Source organism: Aethalodelphis obliquidens, unplaced genomic scaffold (genome assembly GCF_003676395.1).
Source record: "Aethalodelphis obliquidens isolate GAN/ISIS:26980383/991018 unplaced genomic scaffold, ASM367639v1 scaffold76, whole genome shotgun sequence".
Lineage (NCBI taxonomy): Eukaryota > Metazoa > Chordata > Mammalia > Artiodactyla > Delphinidae > Aethalodelphis > Aethalodelphis obliquidens.
Window position 1 is genome coordinate 5056490 of NW_020838020.1, and position 21033 is coordinate 5077522.

A 21033-nucleotide genomic window follows, 5' to 3' on the forward strand; every position below is an offset into this window, starting at 1 on the left:
ATGTGTATATGGCAAACCTATGTACCTTCTGCACAATTTCACTATGAACCTAAAACTACTCTAGAAAATAAAGTTTATTTTAAAAACAGACAAAAATGTGAAAAAAAAATGTGACTTGTTCTCTTTCATCTCTACACAGTTCAGTTCATATAGCATTTTTTGTGTATGTGAGTGCTTGTGTTTGTGTTTTTATATGAAATTTTTCTGTTCTATGATATTTCTCTTTTATCATCTATATTTTGTAACTCCTTTTACATGTGATCTTTAGCTTACAGATTGGTGTATGATATATTCAATAAATATTTCTTTAGTTTCCCAATTTTATGTTTTATGGGTGTTTTGTGATGAGAAGAATGTTACATATGGAAGACATGTTGCGTCATTGAAGATGATGTATTTGGTCCCCTGTAGAACCTTTGCCTCTGTTACATCTAGATACTTCAGCAGTCAATTAATAACTAATGGAGCTAAAGTTCAATAGTAAATAAGAATAGTATCACCAGATGATTGTTAAATCAACATTATTGCTAATTTGAAATTATATTCAATGTAGGTCAAGACAGAATTTAGTAAGAAATGATCAAAAAGGAAGTTTTAATTTAGGAATGTAGAAGGCATTCTTTCAATAATGAAATTAAAGAAAACAAAGTAGATTTGTAAGTGAATAGAAAACATATATAAGTCTATCCTTAGGAAAGCAAGAGTGGCTTATAATATGTATTAAAATTAATATAAAATATTAAATTAGGCAAGTATGACATAATAAAATATTGATTAGCAGTACTAATATAAAATATTTTAAAATTAAAGGTATCATTTCCCTCCTCCATCTTTTATTTCTTTCTTTCTTCCTTCCTTCCTTCCTTTCTTTCTTTCAAACCCCTACACAATGGTCTCGCAAAGAAAGTACCTGGATGCTCTATCACAAATCTTTATGTGCATATTCCAAGTGGAACACATAAAAAATTTAAGATTAGTATACCTTGCCAATAGTATTATCTATAAATGTAAAATATTATTTGTAAATTTATGTAAACAACATTTATACTATTACCATATTTTAAATTGATAATATTATGTATAAAGTAAATTGTTAAAGCATTATCTATTGTCTATAATTCAGCATAATAATTATGTTGAAGGCATATTTAACTATTTTCATATCTGAAGAGAAGATAATACACAAAATGAATTCTTTAAATCACTTCCTAATCTATGATTCCATTTAAATATCACTCAATAAACTAAATTAAAAGTCAGGCCATAATCAGCATCTCCAGTTATTTTATTTTTCCCTAGGCAATGTAATTACCAATAAAACCAATCTCTTTGATTGTTTTAAATACAAATTAAAACAATATGCCTGAATATGACTATTAAAATATACTTTTAAAAATGCAGCTGTAGTGTGTTAAATTAAGTGATTTAAACAATACAAAGGAATTTTTCTTTTCAACCAACAAAAAGTCAGATTATAGCTAGCACACATTGTTTAGAATAATGCTGCATTTTAATTATAACTGTCACTATTGTTAGTGGTTACCAAAGAACTTCCTTCACTTCTTTAGCTATCACAAGATACATTTATCATATTAAATGAAACAAAAGCTAAACTGATGTTTTTAAGTTTCCATCATCTTTGACAGCAAGGCACAATTTAGAATGATTGATTTTTATTACGTTAATTTAATATAATGGAATTAAAGTTAAATAAACAGCCAATATTAAAACGGATAATTTCTAGTTGTTTTCTAATAACTGCAAGTCAACCATTTTCCTCTAATTGTTCAATGTAAGACTGATGAAGACATTGAAGAGATCCTTTCTCTAAGCAGACAATGAAATATAACAGTGTAAACTTGAGATATAAAAACTAGAAAGGAGTTCTTCACAGGAAAAAATTTGAGACAAACACTAGGGTTTTAAAGGTTAGTTTTAGGTATTGTGAATGAACCATATGTTCTCATCACTGGCATCTGTTAGTTATGGTAATCAGGTTAAGTACTTTTTCAATAAATTAAAATATTTTGTTCTAGTTCTGTGAAAAATGCCATTGGTAGTTTGATAGGGATTGAAATTAATCTGTAGATTGCTTTGGGTAGTGTAGTCATTTTCACAATGTTGATTCTTCCAATCCAAGAACACGGTATATCTCTACATCTGTTTGTATCATCATTAATTTCTTTAATCAGTGTCTTATAGTTTTCTGAATACAGATTTTTTTGTCTCCTTAGGTAGGTTTATTCCTAGGTATTTTATTCTCTTTCTTGCAGTGGTAAACGGAAGTGTTTCCTTAACTTCTCTTTCAGATTTTCATCATTAGTGTATAGGAATGCAAGAAATTTCTGTGCATTAATTTTGTATCCTGCTACTTTACCAAATTCATTGATTGACTCTAGTAGTTTTCTGGTAGCACCTTTAGGATTCTCTGTGTATAGTATCATGTCATCTACAAACAGTGACAGCTTTACTTCTTCTTTTCCAATTTGGATTCCTTTTACTTCTTCTTCTCTGATTGCTGTGGTTAAAACTTCCAAGACTATGTTGAATAATAGTGGTGAGAGTGGACAACCTTGCCTTTTTCCTTATCTTAGAGGAAATGGTTTCAGTTTTTCACCATAAGAATGATGTTGGCTGTGGGTTTGTCATATATGGCCTTTATTATGTTGAGGTAACTTCCCTCTATGCTTACTTTCTGGAGGATTTTAATCAAAAATCGGTGCTGAATTTTGTCGAAAGATTTTTCTGCATCTATTGAGATGATCATATGATTTTTCTACTTCAATAAGTTAATACAGTGTGTCACATGGACTGATTTGTGCATATTGAAGAGTCTTTGCATTCCTGGGATAAACCCCCTTTGATCATGGTGTATGATCCTTTTAATGTGCTGTTGGATTCTGTTTGCTAGCATTTTGTTGAGGATTTTTGCAATTATATTCATCTGTGATATTGGCCTGTAGTTTTCTTTCTTTGTGACATCTTTATCTGGTTTTGGTATCAGGGTGATGGTGGCCTTGTAAAATGAGTTTGGGAGTGTTCCTTCCTCTGCTCTATTTTGGAAGAATTTGAGAAGGATAGGTGTTAGCTCTTCTCTAAATGTGTGATAGAATTCTCCTGTGAAGCCATCTGGTCCTGGGCTTTTGTTTGTTGGAAGATTTTTACTCACAGTCTCAATTTCAGTGCTTGTTATTGGTCTGTTCATATTTTCTATTTCTTCCTGGTTCAGTCTCAGATGTTGTGCTTTTCTAAGAATTTGTCCATTTCTTCCAGGTTGTCCATTTTATTGGCATATAGTTGCTTATAGTAAACACTCATGAACCTTTTCTGCAGTGTCAGTTGTTATTTCTGCAGTGTCAGTTGTTATTTCTCCTTTTTCATTTCTAATTCTACTGATATGAGTCTTCTCCTTTTTTTTCTTTATGAGTGTTATTAATGGTTTATCAATTTTTTTATCTTCACAAAAAAATCAGCTTTTAATTTTATTGATTTTTGCTATTGTTTCCTTCATTTCTCTTTCATTTATTTCTGATCTGTTCTTTATGATTTCTTTCCTTCTGCTAACTTTGGAATTTTTTTGTTCTTCTTTCCCTAATTGCTTTAGGTGTAAGGTTAAGTTGTTTATTTGAGTTGTTCCTTGTGTCCTGAGGTAGGATTGTATTGCTCTAAACTCCCCTCTTAGAACTGATTTTGCTGCATCCCATAGGTTTTTAGTTGTCGTGTTTTCATTGTCATTTTTTTCTAGGTATTTTTAAATTTCCTTTTTGATTTCTTTGGTGACCTCTTGGTTATTTAATAGTGTATTTGTGTGGAAACACAAAAAAACCCGAATAACCAAAACAATCTTCAGAAAGAAAAAAGGAGCTGGAGAAATCAAGCTCCTGGACTTCAGACTATATTACAAAGCTACAGTAATCAAGACAGTATGGTACTGGCACAAAAACAGAAATATAGATCAATGGAAAAGGATGGAAAGCCCAGAGATATACCCATGCACATATGGTCACCTTATATTTGATAAAAGAGGCAATAATGTACAATGGAGAAAAGACAGCCTCTTCAATTAGTGGTTCTGGGAAAACTGGACAGGTACATGTAAAAGAATGAAATTAGAACACTCCCTAACACCATATGCAAAAATAAACTCAAAGTGGATTAAATACCTAAATGTAAGGCCAGACACTATAAAACTCTTAGAGCAAAACTTAGGTACAACACTCTATGACATAAATTGCAGCGAGATGCTTTTTGACCCACCTGCTAGAGAAATGGAAATAAAAACAAAAATAAACAAATGGGCCCTAATGAAACTTAAAAGCTTTTGCACAGCAAAGGAAACCATAAACAAGGTGAAAAGGCAACTCTCAGAATGGGAGAAAATATTTGTGAATGAAGCAACTCACAAAGGATTAATCTTTAAAATTTACAAGCAGCTCATGCAGCTCAATATCGAAAAAACAAACAATCCAATCCAAAAATGGACAGAAGACCTAAATAGACATTTCTCCAAAGAAGAAAATCAGATTGGGAACAAAGACATTAAAGGATGTTGAACATCACTAATCGTTAGAGAAATGCAAATCAAAACTACAATGAGTTATCACCTCACACCTGTCAGAATGGCCATCATCAAAAAATCTATAAACAATAAAACCTGGAGAAGGTGTGGCAAAAAGGGAACCCTCTTACACGGTTGGTGGCGATGTAACTTGATACAGCCACTGTGGAGAACAGTATGGAGGGTCCTAAAAAAGTAAAATTAGAACTACCATACAACTCAGCAATCTCACTACTGGTCATATACCCTGAGAAAACCATAATTCAAAAAGAGTCATGTACCGCAATGTTCATTGCAGCTCTATTTACAATAGCCAAGACATGGAAGCAACCTAAGTGTCCATCAACAGATGAACGGATAAATAAGATGTGGCACATATATATAAGGGAATATTACTCAGCCATAAAAAGAAACAAAATTAAGTTATTTGTAGTGAGTTGGATGGACCTAGAGTCTGTCATATAGAGTGAAGTAAGTCAGAAAGAAAGACAAATACCATATGCTAACACATATATATGGAATCTAAAAAAAAAAAAAAAAAAAAAAAGGTTCTGAAGATCCCAGGGTAGGACAGGAATAAAGACGCAGATGTAGAAAATGGACTTGAGGACACAGGGAGAGGGAAGGGTAAGATGGAACAGAGTGAGAGAGCGTTGTGGACATATATATACTACCAAATGTAAAATAGATAGCTAGTGGGAAGCAGCCGCACAGCACAGGGGGATCAGCTCCATGCTTTGTGACCACCTAGAGGGATGGGATAGGGCAGGTGGGAGGGAGATGCAAGAGGGAGGAGATATGGGGATATATGTATATGTATAGCTGATTCACTTTGTTATAAAGCAGAAACTAACACACCATTGTAAAGCAATTTTACTCCAATAAAGATGTTAAAAAAATACAATTGAAAAATATTTTGAATTGCTTCTTTTTTAAGAAAGTGGAGGCCATGCAATGAACTAAATAGAATGTGTTTTTGTTTTGCTTTGAAGATCTTGGTTAAGGATTCCTAATAGTCACCATTTATATCTCCTGTTGAAAAAAATGTATATAATGTTCATAAACTTTGCATTTCTTAACATTCTCTAAGCTGTTCTAAGGGATGGTTAAAATGCTTATGTTTAAAATATGTATTTTCAGGAATTCCCTGGTGGTCCAATGGCTAGGATTCTGTGCTTCCACTTGCTGGGAGTACAGGTTCTATCCCAGGTCAGGGAAATAAGATCCTGCATGGTGCAGCCAGAAAAATAAAAAAAAATAAGAAAAATACATACTCTCATTTCGAACTTTCAGCAATTAACATAATCCTTTCAAACAACATTTACCCATGTGGTTGAGCATTAAGTTATTTTGAGATTTCACACAGGTCATTCCAATTACCAGATATTCCTGGCATCATTAGTACTGCACTCTGACAGTGTAACTAGGAAGTACACTAATTTCTCTAGCAATTGTAGGTTTACATTAACCATGAAGCAGACCCAAAGAGTTTTTCATTGATTTTTGGAACTAATGAATAAAGTAGATCGTATTGAATTCCCTAAAACTGATGAAAAGATTTCAGGACATTTGAAAAACTTCTTAAACAGTTAAAAATTCCAATGACTGGTAGTTTACAATCTTGCAGAATACACTCTGGCATCTGTGGATGTGCCTTAAAAAGGTTAGGAGGAGGTGGCTCAGAAATATGAAGAGAGAATGTGTTGGTTGAAGAGGTTTTCTTGTTTTATGGATAGTTTGTATTTTACTATGAACTATGCTTTTTGGTTATATGAATTATTATTATATTCATCGATACCAATTGTGTAGCACTAATTAACATTTAGGTTAGTTAGCCTCCTCAAAATTATATTCTTGGGAAAACTATGACTTTAAAATTTGCACATAGATGCACCACACAATACATATGCGTGGTGAAAACAAACCTATTTAAACTATACCTATAGGGCAAAGATGGTAAACATTTTTATTTGTTGCTTTACAGATTAATTGTAAAACTAAATATATTTTTTTTATGATTATGATTTTGTATGAGTAGGAAAATATAGAAAATTGAGGTAATATTGCAGTGTGATTATTTTAAGAAAACTTTGAGAAAGAGAATATAAATTCCAGGCCTTTTTACCTTTTTTGGTGCATCTGTTGGAGAAACCCTATTTCCCATAAATTTACATGTCTGCTTTTCTACATTTTATCACCAAAGCAGCTGAGCTATAATAGAAAAACTCCATAAACCCTGTAGGTTCTATTTAAATTCTTAACCACCTATTTCAAAGTCTTTCTTATTAGGATCCAGAAGTAATATATGTATTCCCACCTCTTATGGTGATTTTTTAAATATTCTTAATTTTTCTTACAAGTACAGAAGTAATACATGCTTGTTGGAAAAGATAAAATGGTACAGAAACATATAAGATATAGTAATTTAGCACTTATACCTATGCAAGATCATATAAGAATTATAGGATAGAAGGAGACACAAGCAATCATCAAAACGATCACCAAATGAATTTAAATTACAAATTATAAGCTTATTAATGAGAGTTACATAATACTATGAAACAGGAGGACTGGTCCTCATTGGAGTTGTCAGGCAAAACTTCCCCAAAGAAATGGATGGCTAACCTAGATTTGAAAATGAGGAATTAATTAGGTGGAAAGTTCAGCATGCAAACAAGCTTTGAGGTGCAAGATGTACCCCTTAGGAAACACTAAAAGAGACCAGTAGGGCTGGAACTAGAGGAAGAGGACCTTTGTGAAGCATCAGAATTAGTCCAGGGTCAGATGACTTTGTTTTCACCTTGGATCAGTAAGAAAAGAAGAAACCCTTCACCTGTTCTAAGTAGGAAGGGAAATATTCTGTTCTGATACAGTCATGTTGAACTCTGCTTCCTCAGCCCAGTAAGGCTGCCCTCCTCTGCTGGTGTTCTAGTCACCTTGCCATCGGACAAAGCCAGCTAGATTGATATATCATCTAGCATGCTTCTCTTCATGCAAAGGTGGAATCTCCTCCAATGTCTGCCTGCTTCTCCTGACTCTCCTGTGCCTTTTGTTTGCTTTTGAAAATTTCCTCTCAGATTATATCATTTTTCACTGGCAAGAAAATAAGTGCAATAAGAGAACATATAGATAGATATAGATATAGACATAGACACAAATATATAGATATACCTATACCTATACATATATGTATATATATTTGTTTTAAGTAAATTATTTTCTCTTTTCTCTCTTTCTTTAAGAAAGACCCTTTCTCTTCTGAACCTGGTAAATAACCAGGCTCAAATTCAGATCTGATAATACATAGCAACCACCAACAAAACAAAATTTTGTTTTTTCTCTTAAACATAAATTAGAAGAATGTTCTCATGCTATTTGAATCACATAACATCAAATATTATCTGGTAATATTTCTTCAGTGAGGTTGAATACATTAATTCTTGAGGTAAGTGGAAAGGATACAAAGTGGAATGTGAAACTAAAATAAAAACAACTCTTCAGGGCTTCACTGGTGGCGCAGTGGTTGAAAGTCTGCCTGCCGGTGCAGGGGACGCAGGTTCGTGCCCCGGTCCGGGAAGATCCCACATGCCGTGGAGCGGCTGGGCTTGTGAGCCATGGCCACTGAGCCTGCGTGTCCGGAGCCTGTGCTCCACAATGGGAGAGGCCACAACAGTGAGAGGCCCATGTACTGCAAAAAAAACCAAAAAAACAAAACAAAAAAAACCTCTTCAACTGATTAGAAAGCACTGCTTTGCCAAGCAATAATTCACTGTTTTTAAATTGTAAGTTCCTTTCTACTGATTTTTAAATTCCTTATTGCCCTTATTCAGTCAAATATGTAAGTATTTAAAGGTGATTTGCAAATGCATGAATGGCTGAATGCTTTCCCTTTTCTGCTTCTGAGAGTACAGTTTGCTTCTATGTATTTCATGCTTTGTGTATATACTCAAAAGACACATTTTTGGTTAATATTTAGGTATTTTCACACACTCTAGAAGAAATTTAGGGTACACCTATACAGATCACCAAACTGAAAAATCATGTTTACTTATGTTCTGGAATTCTGACCAGTATTTCATGAGTATCAGTGAAAATGCCGTTTAAATGCCAGGAAAAATTACTTGTAAACCTCTATTTCTATTTTATTCAGAGTTCTCAAAAGTCTAAAGTATTTATATTTTCAACAATAATGATCTTTTGCTGTAATGTCCTACTGAAGTCCCTGAGACATGAATGATTTGCTCTATTAATATCTTCTTGTTTTTGATGAAAGGGTTGTTTTAGTTATCTTTGCTATGTAATAAGTTATTACCAATTTTGTGGCTTAAAGTAAGATTCAGATTCTCTAGGGCAGAGGCTTGGCCATTGTTTGGCTGGATGATCTGCTCAGGGTCTTCACCAGGCTTCAGGAAATCAAGGTGGCAGTCAGGGCTGCAAACTCATCTGAAGCTCAGAGTTTTCTTCCAAGTTCACTGGTTATTGTCAGCTCCTTAAATTTTAAGACTGAGCCCCTGAGCTTGTGGAGATCACCTATTATTCCCTGACACATGGCCCTCTCCATAACATGGCAGTTGTTGTTTCAAGGCCCAGAGGAGTGTCTACTGCTGCTTCCTGATATTTACTTCTAATGCCTCTTTTATAGGGCTCAGCTGATTATGTCACAAACACACCCAGGGATAATTTCTCTACTGATTACCTCAAAGTCAGCTGATGAGAGATTATAATTACATCTGCAAAATCCATTTACTTTTGCCATCTAGTGTAATTTAAGCAAGGGAAACATACGCCATTGTATTCACAGAATCCATCCACACTTAATAGGAGGAAATTACAGAGAATGTCCACTAGGGGGGGCAGAAATCTTGCAGTCACCTTAGAATTCTGCCTACCATGTATATTTGAAAGAAAGTATTAAACAATATGATTAACATAACTGTTTCAGGAAAGTAAGTGTGCAACCAAAGTGTTTATTTTATGAATGATACACTCTGTGTTTCTAGAATGTAGTAGTCAGTTAAACATGTAATATTTTTCATATGAAAATGATATGTAATCCTCTAGTAGGCAAAGTAAACTGTAGGTTTAGGTAGGTGGAACAAAATTAAATCAAACATTGCTTTCTCACATGTTTCAATCTGTTTACAATTTTCTAAGGATTTTTAAAGCTTCTACATGAGGAAGAACATATTTATTGAATGCAGTTGGAATTAAATACAATTAGATGAGCTCTGATTTATAATGTTACCGAATTCTTTTCCATTATCCAGTAAGGAAATGCCCGAAATGTGAAGGAGAACCCTGAATTAACTTCCATATTACATGAAGCACACTTACTAGCCTCAGCCTATTTAATAATATGTAGGGAGCTCTATCATTTCTGCTTTTCACTACTTGGTCCTGAACTAAATAGCAAGTAACTAATATGGTCCATAGTTTTCCACCTTATTGTTGCTACCAAATTAAGTTTTCATTACTTAAGTGTACTTGGACCTGTTTGATGGCACTTTGGAACATGGTTCTGTTTCTTTTTATAGCATTCAGTGTCTTAGAAGGGCTTATATTAATTAAACTATTTATATGAGGACTGTAAATTTTTGACTTTAGGAAGATTACTGTAAATCAGTTCTGCTGTCATTTTTTTTAAGATGTCTTGATAGGTAGAACACATAAAAGAAAAATTATGATATTGAACTGATCTTTAATAATATTCACTCCATTGTAAGAGTTCATCTTGCTAAACAGCTTTTCATTAAGTAAATCAAATATTTGGGGGCATCATTGTAATTATATATTCCTTAATGTTAAATTTATTCAATATCTATTTTTCAGTTAGCTAGATGAAACTTTATCTTTCAATATTTAACATGCATATGGTGCATACTGCTGTGTGAAACTTAAATCCTTCAGTTTTGCTTTACACGATTAACATTTCACCCAGCTTAATCTGTATATTTCATTTTAAACTTCTGGGATGGTCTGAGATGCATGCTTTGAATGAAAAAACAACAGCCTCAACTCTGAGAAGATGATTTTGTTATGGTCTTACTAGCAGAACTGATCCATTTGCTATCAATTTCTTGGACTTTACAATTCACTTGTATATGTGTATGTGTGTGCTTCATTCACATACTGGCTTGTGCAAAAAACTTTGGTTACCTTTCAAACACCATAAGAAATATAGTCAGTTTATTCATCTGTTCTTTCATGTAGAGGATTTCTATTTCTGAAAACTTTCCACAATTGTATTGAATGAAACAAAATAGAAAAAAAACAAAACAAAAAACATAAAGCAGTGTGCTATTTTTTGTGGGGTGAGGGGATTTAATGACCCCACCACATGTTACATAAGAGTTTATTAGGTAAAAATTTCAGCATAGCTCAACAATCTTCTTGTTCTAACCTTTATTCTTTATCTCTTGTTTTTCAAGTACTATACACTATTGTTGTATACCTGTTGCCAAAATTTTTATGCAATTTTAAGTAAGAGTAAACTTAAGTAATCAGAGTTTGAATTTAATTTCTAATATCCTTCACCACAGAAATCACAAGAGAATAGGGGGTCCACATTGCCTATTTTAAGAGAATTTTTTTTTTTTTTTTTTTGCGGTACGTGGGTCTCTCACTGTTGTGGCCTCTTCCGTTGCGGAGCACAGGCTCCGGATGCACAGGCTCAGCAGCCATGGCTTATGGGCCCAGACGCTCTGTGGCATGTGGGATCTTCCCAGACCGGGGCACGAACCCGTATTCCCTGCATCAGCAGGCAGACTCTCAACCACTGCATCACCAGGGAAGCCCTAAGAGAAATATTTTATTTCCTCAATTCCCTGTATCAGTCACTCCCTCCCAAATCTAGTTGCTGGCTCCTTTGAGAACATGACACACACTATCAACCTATATTCTTACAAAAAAGCACTTAATACTTTCTCACTAACTGGAAAAACAGTGCATAGTCTCATAATTCCTGATGATTATGATCAACTGTTACTTTTATGGCATCCATTAAAAAGATTCTTGGTTTCTTCTGGACCAGAGACATATTCAGGTGTGTATATAACATTACCGTGGAGGATCTTGTGAGTATAAAATAATATACCTTGTTTATGGATTGGAAAATTTATGAGCTACTTAATATATATGCATGCAACACATACAATGTGCAAGGTACCATGCTAGTGTCTGGATTTAAAAAATATATATTTAATGAAAATGTGCTCATCTCTAGCCATTATGGAAATAAAAATAAAAACCACAATGAGATATCACTATATACCTATCAAATGGCTATTTTTTTTTTAAAGTGTTATCTCACAATCGTCTTTTTGGGCTTAAAGACTCTGTGCCCCAGAAAGCTAAAGTCAAAGCCAAAGTAGGCACCTGCCCTTCAGAACCTTCTCAAACTGGAGCAGAGTCATTCAGAAGAGCAAGTGGTTCTTCTGATCAGGGCAGCCTCCGGGAGGTTGACTTAATCCAAAAGGACTCCTTTAATTTGAGGGGAAAAAAGAGTTAATTTTAACTGGAACATCAGTTTTCCTTCAGACATAAGTGAGGTTAATAGCAATTTTGAGGTTTTAAAATATAATTTAAATAATTTAATTGAAATTAAAATTTTAAATTATGTGCAATAAAATAAAAAAGTTATCCCAAAATAATGAAAATATATATTTACCACAGATTTATCAAAAGAACAGTAACATGTCTGCAGTAGAAATTTGGCATAGGCTTGCTATATAGCAAGGATTATTATTTTGTAATTGTGGTGTCTTATACTTCAATACAAGTTTATGAGTATATTAATCTTACTGTATTATTGAGTATGACATCTTCATAAACTTTTTGGTTAATTCATAGTGCCATACCAAATTTCAGGTCAATGTGTTAGGTCCATAACTTGTCATTCATTCTTACCAATAACAATTATGTTGTAAATATCAGCACATAATAAATAGAATGGTGTTCTTTAGCACCATCTAGCTTACTTTTAACACAATTCACACCAATACAATTACTTTTATAACTGGATAATAATTTTAGATATGTATAGCTATGAAGGTCTATGAAGTTAGATCAAAATGACTAATAGTATTAATGTCTTTTTAAAAAATTACTATATGCACACTATTTTCTCATAGCATTAAGGGACTTGTCTTTCAGTGCTGTCACCACATCTTCAGAAATCATTTTCTTTGTGCTAATTGCCAGAAATGCTTCACTTAAAACAGTAGGAACATTTCACTCAATTGCCCTTCAGTTGCTGATAATCTTTAGAATGAATGTATTGTTTAAAACTTAAGATTGAGAGCACTTTATAAAAATAATATATTAATGCTCACTGTCTTTTTATCATGAAGTGCAAGTTATTACCATTGTCCTGACAGAAAGCAGTAAGTCACATGTAGAGAGAATAAGGAAGCAAAATTCAGTATATTAACTTATACTTAGTAGATAAACACAGTTAATCATAGGAAAATAGAGAGACCTTCAAAATGGCAGAGGAGTAAGATGTGGAGATCATCTTCCTCCCCATAAATACAACAGAAATACATCTACATGTGGAACAACTCCTATAGAACACCTACTGAACACTGGCAGAAGATCGCAGACTTCTGAAAAGGCAAGAAACTCCCCATGTACCTGGGTAGGGCAAAAGAAAAATGAATAAACAGAGGAAAAAGAATAGGGATGGGACCTGCATCAGTGGGAGGGAGCTGTGAAGGATGAAAGGTTTCCACACACTAGGTAGCCCCTTCACTGGCAGAGACAGTGGGTGGGCAGGGGGGAAGCTTCAGAGCCATGGAGGATAGCGCAGCAACAGGGGTCTGGAGGGCAAAGTGAAGAGGTTCCCACACAGAGGATGGGTGCCAACCAGCACTCACCAGCCCAAGAGCCTTTTCGGCTCACCCACCAACCAGGACGGATGGAGGTTGGGAGCTGAGGCTCGGGTTTCAGGGTCAGATCCCAGGGAGAGGACTGGGGTTGGCTGCGTGAACACAGCCTGAAGGGGGCTAATGCACCACAGCTAGCCAGAAGGGAGTCCAGGAAAAGGTCTGGACCTGCCTAAGAGGCAAGAGACCATTGTTTCAGGGTGCACAGGAGAGGGGATTCAGAACACCACCTAAAGAAGCTCCAGAGATGGGCGCAAGCTGCGGCTATCAGCAAGGACACCAGAGACGGGCGTGAAATGCTAAGGCTGCTTCTGCAGCCACCAAGAAGCCTGTGTGCAAGCACAGGTCACTATCCACACCTCCCCTTCCAGGAGGCTGTGCAGCCTGCCACTGCCAGGGTCCTGTGATCTAGGCACAACTTCCCCAGGAGAACACACAGCATGTCTCAGGCTGTTGCAACATCACACTGGCTGCTGCTGCTACAGGCTCACCCTGCATTTTGTACCCCTCCCTTCCCCATGGAGCCTGAGTGAGGCAGAGCTCCCTAATCAGCTGCTCCTTTAACCCCGTCCTGTCTGAGCAAAGAGCAGACACCCTCAGGTGACCTACACACAGAGGTGGGGCCAAATCCAAAGCTGAACCCAAGGAGTTGTGCAAACAAAAAAGAGAAAGGGAAATCTCTCCCAGCAGCCTCAGGAGCAGTGGATTAAATCTCCACAATAAACTTGAGTTACACTGCATGTGTGGAATACCTGAATAGACAATGAATCATCCCAAAATTGAGACGGTGGACTTTAGGAGCAATGATATGTAGTTTTTTTTTAATTTTTCTCTTTTTGTGAGTGTGTGTGTATTGTCTGAATAGCTTTGCTTTTACCATTTGTCCTAGGGTTCTGTCTGTCTTTTTTTTTTTTTTTTAATATAGTTTTAGTGCTTGTTATCATTGGTGGATTTGTTTTTTCGGTTTTGTTGCTCTCTTTCTTTCTTACTTTTTAAAAATTATTTTTAGATTTCAATAATTATTTTTTACTTTTATAACTTTATTTTTTTATATATTTCTTTCTTTTTTCTCCCTTTTGTTCAGAGCTGTGTGGCTAACGGTATTGGTGCTCCAGCCAGGTGGCAGGCCTTTACCTCTGGCATGGGAGAACCAAGTTCAGGGCACTGGTCCACCAGAGACCTCCCAGTGCCACATACTATAAAAGGGTGAAATCTCTCCTAGAGATCTCAATCTGAATGCTAAGACCCAACTCCACTCAACGACCAGCAAGCTACAGTGCCAGACACCCTATGCTAGCAAGCCAGGAACACAACCTCACCCATTAGTAGAGAGGCTACCTAAAATCATAATAAGGTCACAGACACACAAAAACACAACACTGCCCACCAGAAAGACAAGATCCAGCTTCATCCACCAGAACACAGGCACTAGTCCCCTCCATTAGGAAGCCTACACAACCCACTGAACCAACCTTGGCTACTGGGGGCAGACACCAAAAACAATAGGAAGTACAAACTTGCAGCCTACAAAAAGGAGACCCACAACACAGTAAGACAGGAAATTGAGAAGACAGAGTAACACACCAGCAGTAAAGGACCAAGGTAAAAATGCACAAGACAAAACAAATAAAGAGGAAATATGAAGTCTACCTAAAAAAATTCAGAGAAATGATAGTAAAGATGATCCAAAATCTTGGAAATAGAATGGAGAAAATAAAAGAAACTTTTAAAAAGACAAAGAAGAACTAAAGAGCAAATAAACAATGATGAACAACGCAACAAATGAAATTGAAAAATATCTAGAAGGAATCAATAGCAGAATAACTGAGGCAAGAGAACAGATAAGTGACCTGGAAGATAAAAGAGTGGAGATAACTACCACAGAGCAGAATAAAGAAAAAAGAATGAGAAGAATTGAGGACAAGCTCAGAGACCTCTGTGACAATAATAAACACACCAACATATGAATTACAGGGGTCCAAGAAGAAGAAAAGAAAAACAAAGGGACTGAGAAAATATTTGAAGAGATTATAGTTGAAAACTTCACTAATATGAGAAAGGAAACAGTTAATCAAGTCCAGGAAGTGCAGAGAGTCACACACAGGATAAATCCAAGGAGAAACATGCCAAGACACATGCTAATCAAACTATCAAGAATTACATACAAAGAAAAAATATTAAAAGCAGCAAGGGTAAAACAACAAATGACATACAAGGGAATCCCCATAAGGTTAACAGCTGATCTTTCAGCAGAAACTGCAAGCCAGAAGGGAGGGGCAGGACATATTTAAAGTGATGAAGGAGAAAAACCTACAACCAAGATTACTTGGTCAGATTCGACCAATAAATTAAAACCTTTACAGACAAGGAAAAGCTAAGAAAATTCAGGATCACCCAACCAGCTTTACAACAAATGCTAAAGGAACTTCTCTAGGCAGGAAACACAAGAGAGGAAAAGACTTACAAAAAGAAACCAGAAACAGTTAAGGAAATGATAATAAGAACATACATATTGATAATAACCTTAAATGTAAATGGATTAAATCCTTCCACCAAAACACATAGACTGGCTGAATGGATACAAAAACAAGAACCATATAAATGCTGTTACAAGAGGCCCACTTCAGAACTAGGGACACATACAGACTGAAAGTAAGGGGATGGAAAAAGATATTCCATGCAAGTGGATATCAAAAGAAAGCTGGAATAGTAGTTCTCATATCACACAAAACAAACTTTAAAATAAAGACTATTACAAGAGACAAAGAAGGACACTACATAATGATCAAGGGATCAATCCAGGAAAAGATATAACAAATGTAAATATTTATGCACACAACATAGGAGCACTTCAATACAAAAGGCAAATGCTAACAGCCATAAAAGGGGAAATTGACAGTAACAAAATCATAGTTGGGGACTTTAACATCCTACCTGCACCAATGCACAGATCCTCCAAAATGAAAATAAATAAGGAAACACAAGCTTTAAATGATAAATTATACAAGATGGATTTCACTGAAATTTATAGGACATTCCGTTCAAAAATAACAGAATACACATTCTTCTCAAGTGCTCATGGAACATTCTCCAGGGTAGATCATATCTTCAGTCACAAATCAAGCCTTGGTAAATTTAAGAAAACTGAAATCATATCAAGTATCTTTTCTGACCAAAACACTATGAGATTAGAAATCAATTATAGGAAAAAATCTGTAAAAAATACAAACGTATGGATGTTAAACAATACACTACTTTATGACCAAGAGATTACTGAAGAAATCAAAGAGAAAATCAAAAAAATACCTAGAAATAAATGACAATGAAAACACGACGACCCAAAATCTATGGGATGCAGCAAAAGGAGTTCTGAGAGGTAAGTTTAGAGCAAAACAATACTATCTCAAGAAACAAGAAACATCTCAAGTAAACAACCTAACCTTACACCTAAAGCAGTCAGAGAAAGAAGAACAAAAAAGCCAAAGTTAACAGAAGGAAAGAAATCATAAAGGTCAGAGCAGAAATAAATGAAAAATAAATGAAGGAAACAGTAGAAAAGATCAATAAAACTAAAACCTGGTTCTTTGAGAAGATAAATAAAATTGATAAACCATTAGCCTGAGTCATCAAAAAAAAAAAAAAGGGGAGAAGACTCAAATCAGTATTAGAAATTAGATTTGAGAATTAGAATTAGAAATGAAAAAGGAGAAATAACGACTGATACTGCAGAAATACAAAGGTTCATGAGAGTTTACTACAAGCAAGTATATGCCAATAAAATGGACAACCTGGAAGAAATGGACAAATTCTTAGAAAAGCACAACCTTCTGAGATTGAACCTGGAAGAAATAGAAAATATAAACAGACCAATCACAAGCACTGAAATTGAGACTGTGATTTAAAATCTTCCAACAAACAAAAGCCCAGGACCAGGTGGCTTCACAGGTGAATTCTATCAAATATTTAGAGATGAGCTAACACCTATCCGTCTCAAACTCTTCCAAAATATAGCAGAGGGAGGAACACTTCCAAACTCATTCTACAAGGCCACCATCACCCTGATACCAAAACCAGACAAAGATGTCACAAAGAAAGAAAACTACAGGCCAATATCATTGATGAACATAGATGCAAAAATCCTCAACAAAATACTAGCAAACAGAATCAAACAACACATTAAGAGTATTATACACCATGATCAAATGGGGTTTATCTCAGGAATGCAAGGATTCTTCAATACATGCAAATCAATCCATGTGATACACCATATTAACTAACTGAAGGGAAAAAAATCTTATGATCATCTCAATAGATACATAAAAAGCTTTGAACAAAATTCAACACCCATTTATGATAAAAACCCTCCAGAAAGTAGGCATAGAGGGAACTTACCTCAGTATAATAAAGGCAATATATGACAAAACAACAGCCAACATCATTCTCAATGGGGAAAAACTGAAAAAATTTCCACTAGGATCAGGAAAAAGACAAGGTTGCCTCCTCTCAGCATGATGATTCAACATAATTTTAGAAGTTTTAGCCACAACTATCAGAGAATAAAAAGAAGTAAAAGGAATCCAAATCAGAAAAGAAGACGTAAAGCTGTCACTGTTTGCAGATGACAAGATACCATACATAAAAATCTTAAAGACTCTAACAGAAAACTACTAGACCTAATCAATGAAATTGGTAAAGTAGCAGGATACAAAATTAAAGCACAGAAATTTCTTGCATTCCTATAAACTAATGCTGAAAAATCTGAAAGCGAAATTAAAGAAACACTCCCATTTACCACAAGAAAAAAAGAATAAAATACCTAGGAATAAAGCTATCTAAGGAGACAAAAGACCTGTATGCATAAAGCTCTAAGACACTGATGAAAGAAATTAAAGATGATACAAATAGATGGAAAGATATACCATGTTCTTGGACTGGAAGAATCAACATTGTGAAAATGACTACACTACCCAAAGCAATCTACAGATTCCATGCAATCCCTATCAGATTACCACTGACATTTTTCACAGAACTAGACAAAAATTTTTGCAATTTGTATGGGAACACAAAAGACCCTGAATAGCCAATGTAACCTTAAGAAAGAAAAATGGAGCTGGAGAAATCAGGCTCCCAGACTTCAGACTATACTACAAAGCTACAGTAATCAAGACAGTATGTTATTGCCAGTAAAACAGAAATATAGATCAAAGGAGCAGGATAGAAAGCCCAGAGACAAACCCATGCACATATGGTCACCTTATCTTTGATAAAGGAGGGAAGACTATACAGTGGAGAAAAGACAGCCTCTTCAATAAGTGGTGCTGGGAAACCTGGACAGCTACATGTAAAAGAATGAAATTAGAACACTCTCTAACACCATACACAAAAACATATTCAAAATGGATTAGAGACCTAAATGTAAGACTGGACACTATAAAACTCTTAGAGGAAAACATAGGAAGAACATTCTTTGACATAAATTACAGCAAGATATTTTTTGATTCACCTTCTAGAGTAATGGAAACAAAAATAAACAAATGGGACCTAATGAAACTTCAAACTTTGCACAGTAAAGGACCATAAATAAGATGGAAAGACAACTCTCAGAATGGGAGAAAAATATTTGCCAAAGAAGCAACTGACAAAGGATTAATCTCCAAATTTTACAAGCAGCTCATGCAGCTCAATATCAAAGAAAAAAACAACCCAATCCAAAAATGGGCAGAAGACCTAGACATTTCTCCAAAGAAGATATGCAGATTGCTAGCAAACACATGAAAGAATGCTCAACATCATTAATCATTAGAGAAATGCATATCAAAGCTACAATGTGATATCACCTCACACCAGTCAGAATGGCCATCATCAAAATATCTACAAACAATACATGCTGGAGAAGGTGTGGAATAAAGCGAACCCTCTTGCACTGTTGGTGGGAATGTAAAATGATACAGCAACTATGGAGAACAGTATGGACCATCCTTAAAAAACTAAAAATAGAACTTCCATATGATCCAGCAATCCCACTATTGGGCATATACCCTGAGAAAACCATAATCCAAAAAGAGTCATGTACCACAATGTTCATTGCAGCTCTATTTACAATAGCCAGGATATGGAAGCAACCTATGTGTCCAATGACAGAAGAATGGATAAAGAAGATGTGGCACATATATACAAGGGAATATTACTCAGCCATAAAAAGAAGTGAAATTGAGTTATTTGTAGTGATGTGGATGGACCTAGAGTCTGTCATACAGAATGAAGTAAGTCAGAAAGAGAAAAACAAATGCCATATGCTAACACATATATATGGAATCTAAAAAAAAAAGGTTTTGAAGAACCTAGGGGCAGCACAGGAATAAACACGCAGACGTAGAGAATGGACTTGAGGACATGAGGCTGGGGAAGGGTAAGCTGCGACGAAGTGAGAGATTGACATGGACATATATACACTACCAAATGTAAAATAGATAGCTAGTGGGAAGAAGCCACATAGCACAGGGAGATCAACTCTGTGCTTTTTGACCACCTAGAGGGGTGGGATAGAGCAGGTGGGAGGGAGACACAAGAGGGAGGAGGTATGGCGATATATGTATATGTATATGCATAGCTGATTCACTTTGTTATAAAGCAGAAGCTAGCACACCATTGTAAAGCAATTATACTCCAATAAAGGTGTTAAAAAATAAATAAATAAAATAAATAAAATAAATAAATAAATAAAATAAAAGTGAAGTCACCCACAAAAAAATAAATAAACCATAGGAAAATAATACCTATTGTTTACCAAATATTTTCTAAAAGAAAATATTTTGATCAATTTCTGATTGGATATCCTAGGTTATTCAGACATTTCCTAGTAGTTTGCATTTCTCTATCACTTTTTAAATTTATCTATTCTGCTTGAGATTGCCACTCTTCATATTACTTTACAATAGCTGAATGTAACTTTATGATTTATCACAGTTTCCAGTCCAGCAAATCTATTGAGAGAGCACAGAACTCTGATAAATGTAAAATATGCACTAGTGTAATGTTTTTTGTTTTTTTCGTTGTTTGTTGTTTTGTTTTTTGCAGTATGCGGGCCTCTCACTGTTGTGGCCTCCGGACGCGCAGGCTCAGTGGCCATGGCTCACAGGCCTAGCCACTCCGCGGCATATGGGGTCTGCCCGGACAGGGGCATGAACCCGTGTCCCCTGCATCGGCAGGCGGACTCTCAACCACTGCGCCACCAGGGAAGCCCTAGTGTAATGTTTTTTTAAGAATATTTGATGAATGTTAGCTAAGAAAATTAGTAAAGCAATAGTGATTTTGAAACCAACTAAGGTTTTAAGAAGCTAATAGTATGGATATTCAAGGAAATATTAAAATATTTTGATACACTCTATTTACAGTATGAGCATATAATTTGGTTACCTTACTTTAGGTGAATGCAATAAAATGTTTAAGGAGTAATCTATCCATATTAGACATTGTATAATATTTTGTTAAAATGAGTACATCTTTTCAATTTTCTCCTTGAATAAAACATATTCCAGATATGCCTAGCTTGAGTTGAAACTTAGAGTGAAATACAATGACATTAGTCTGGTT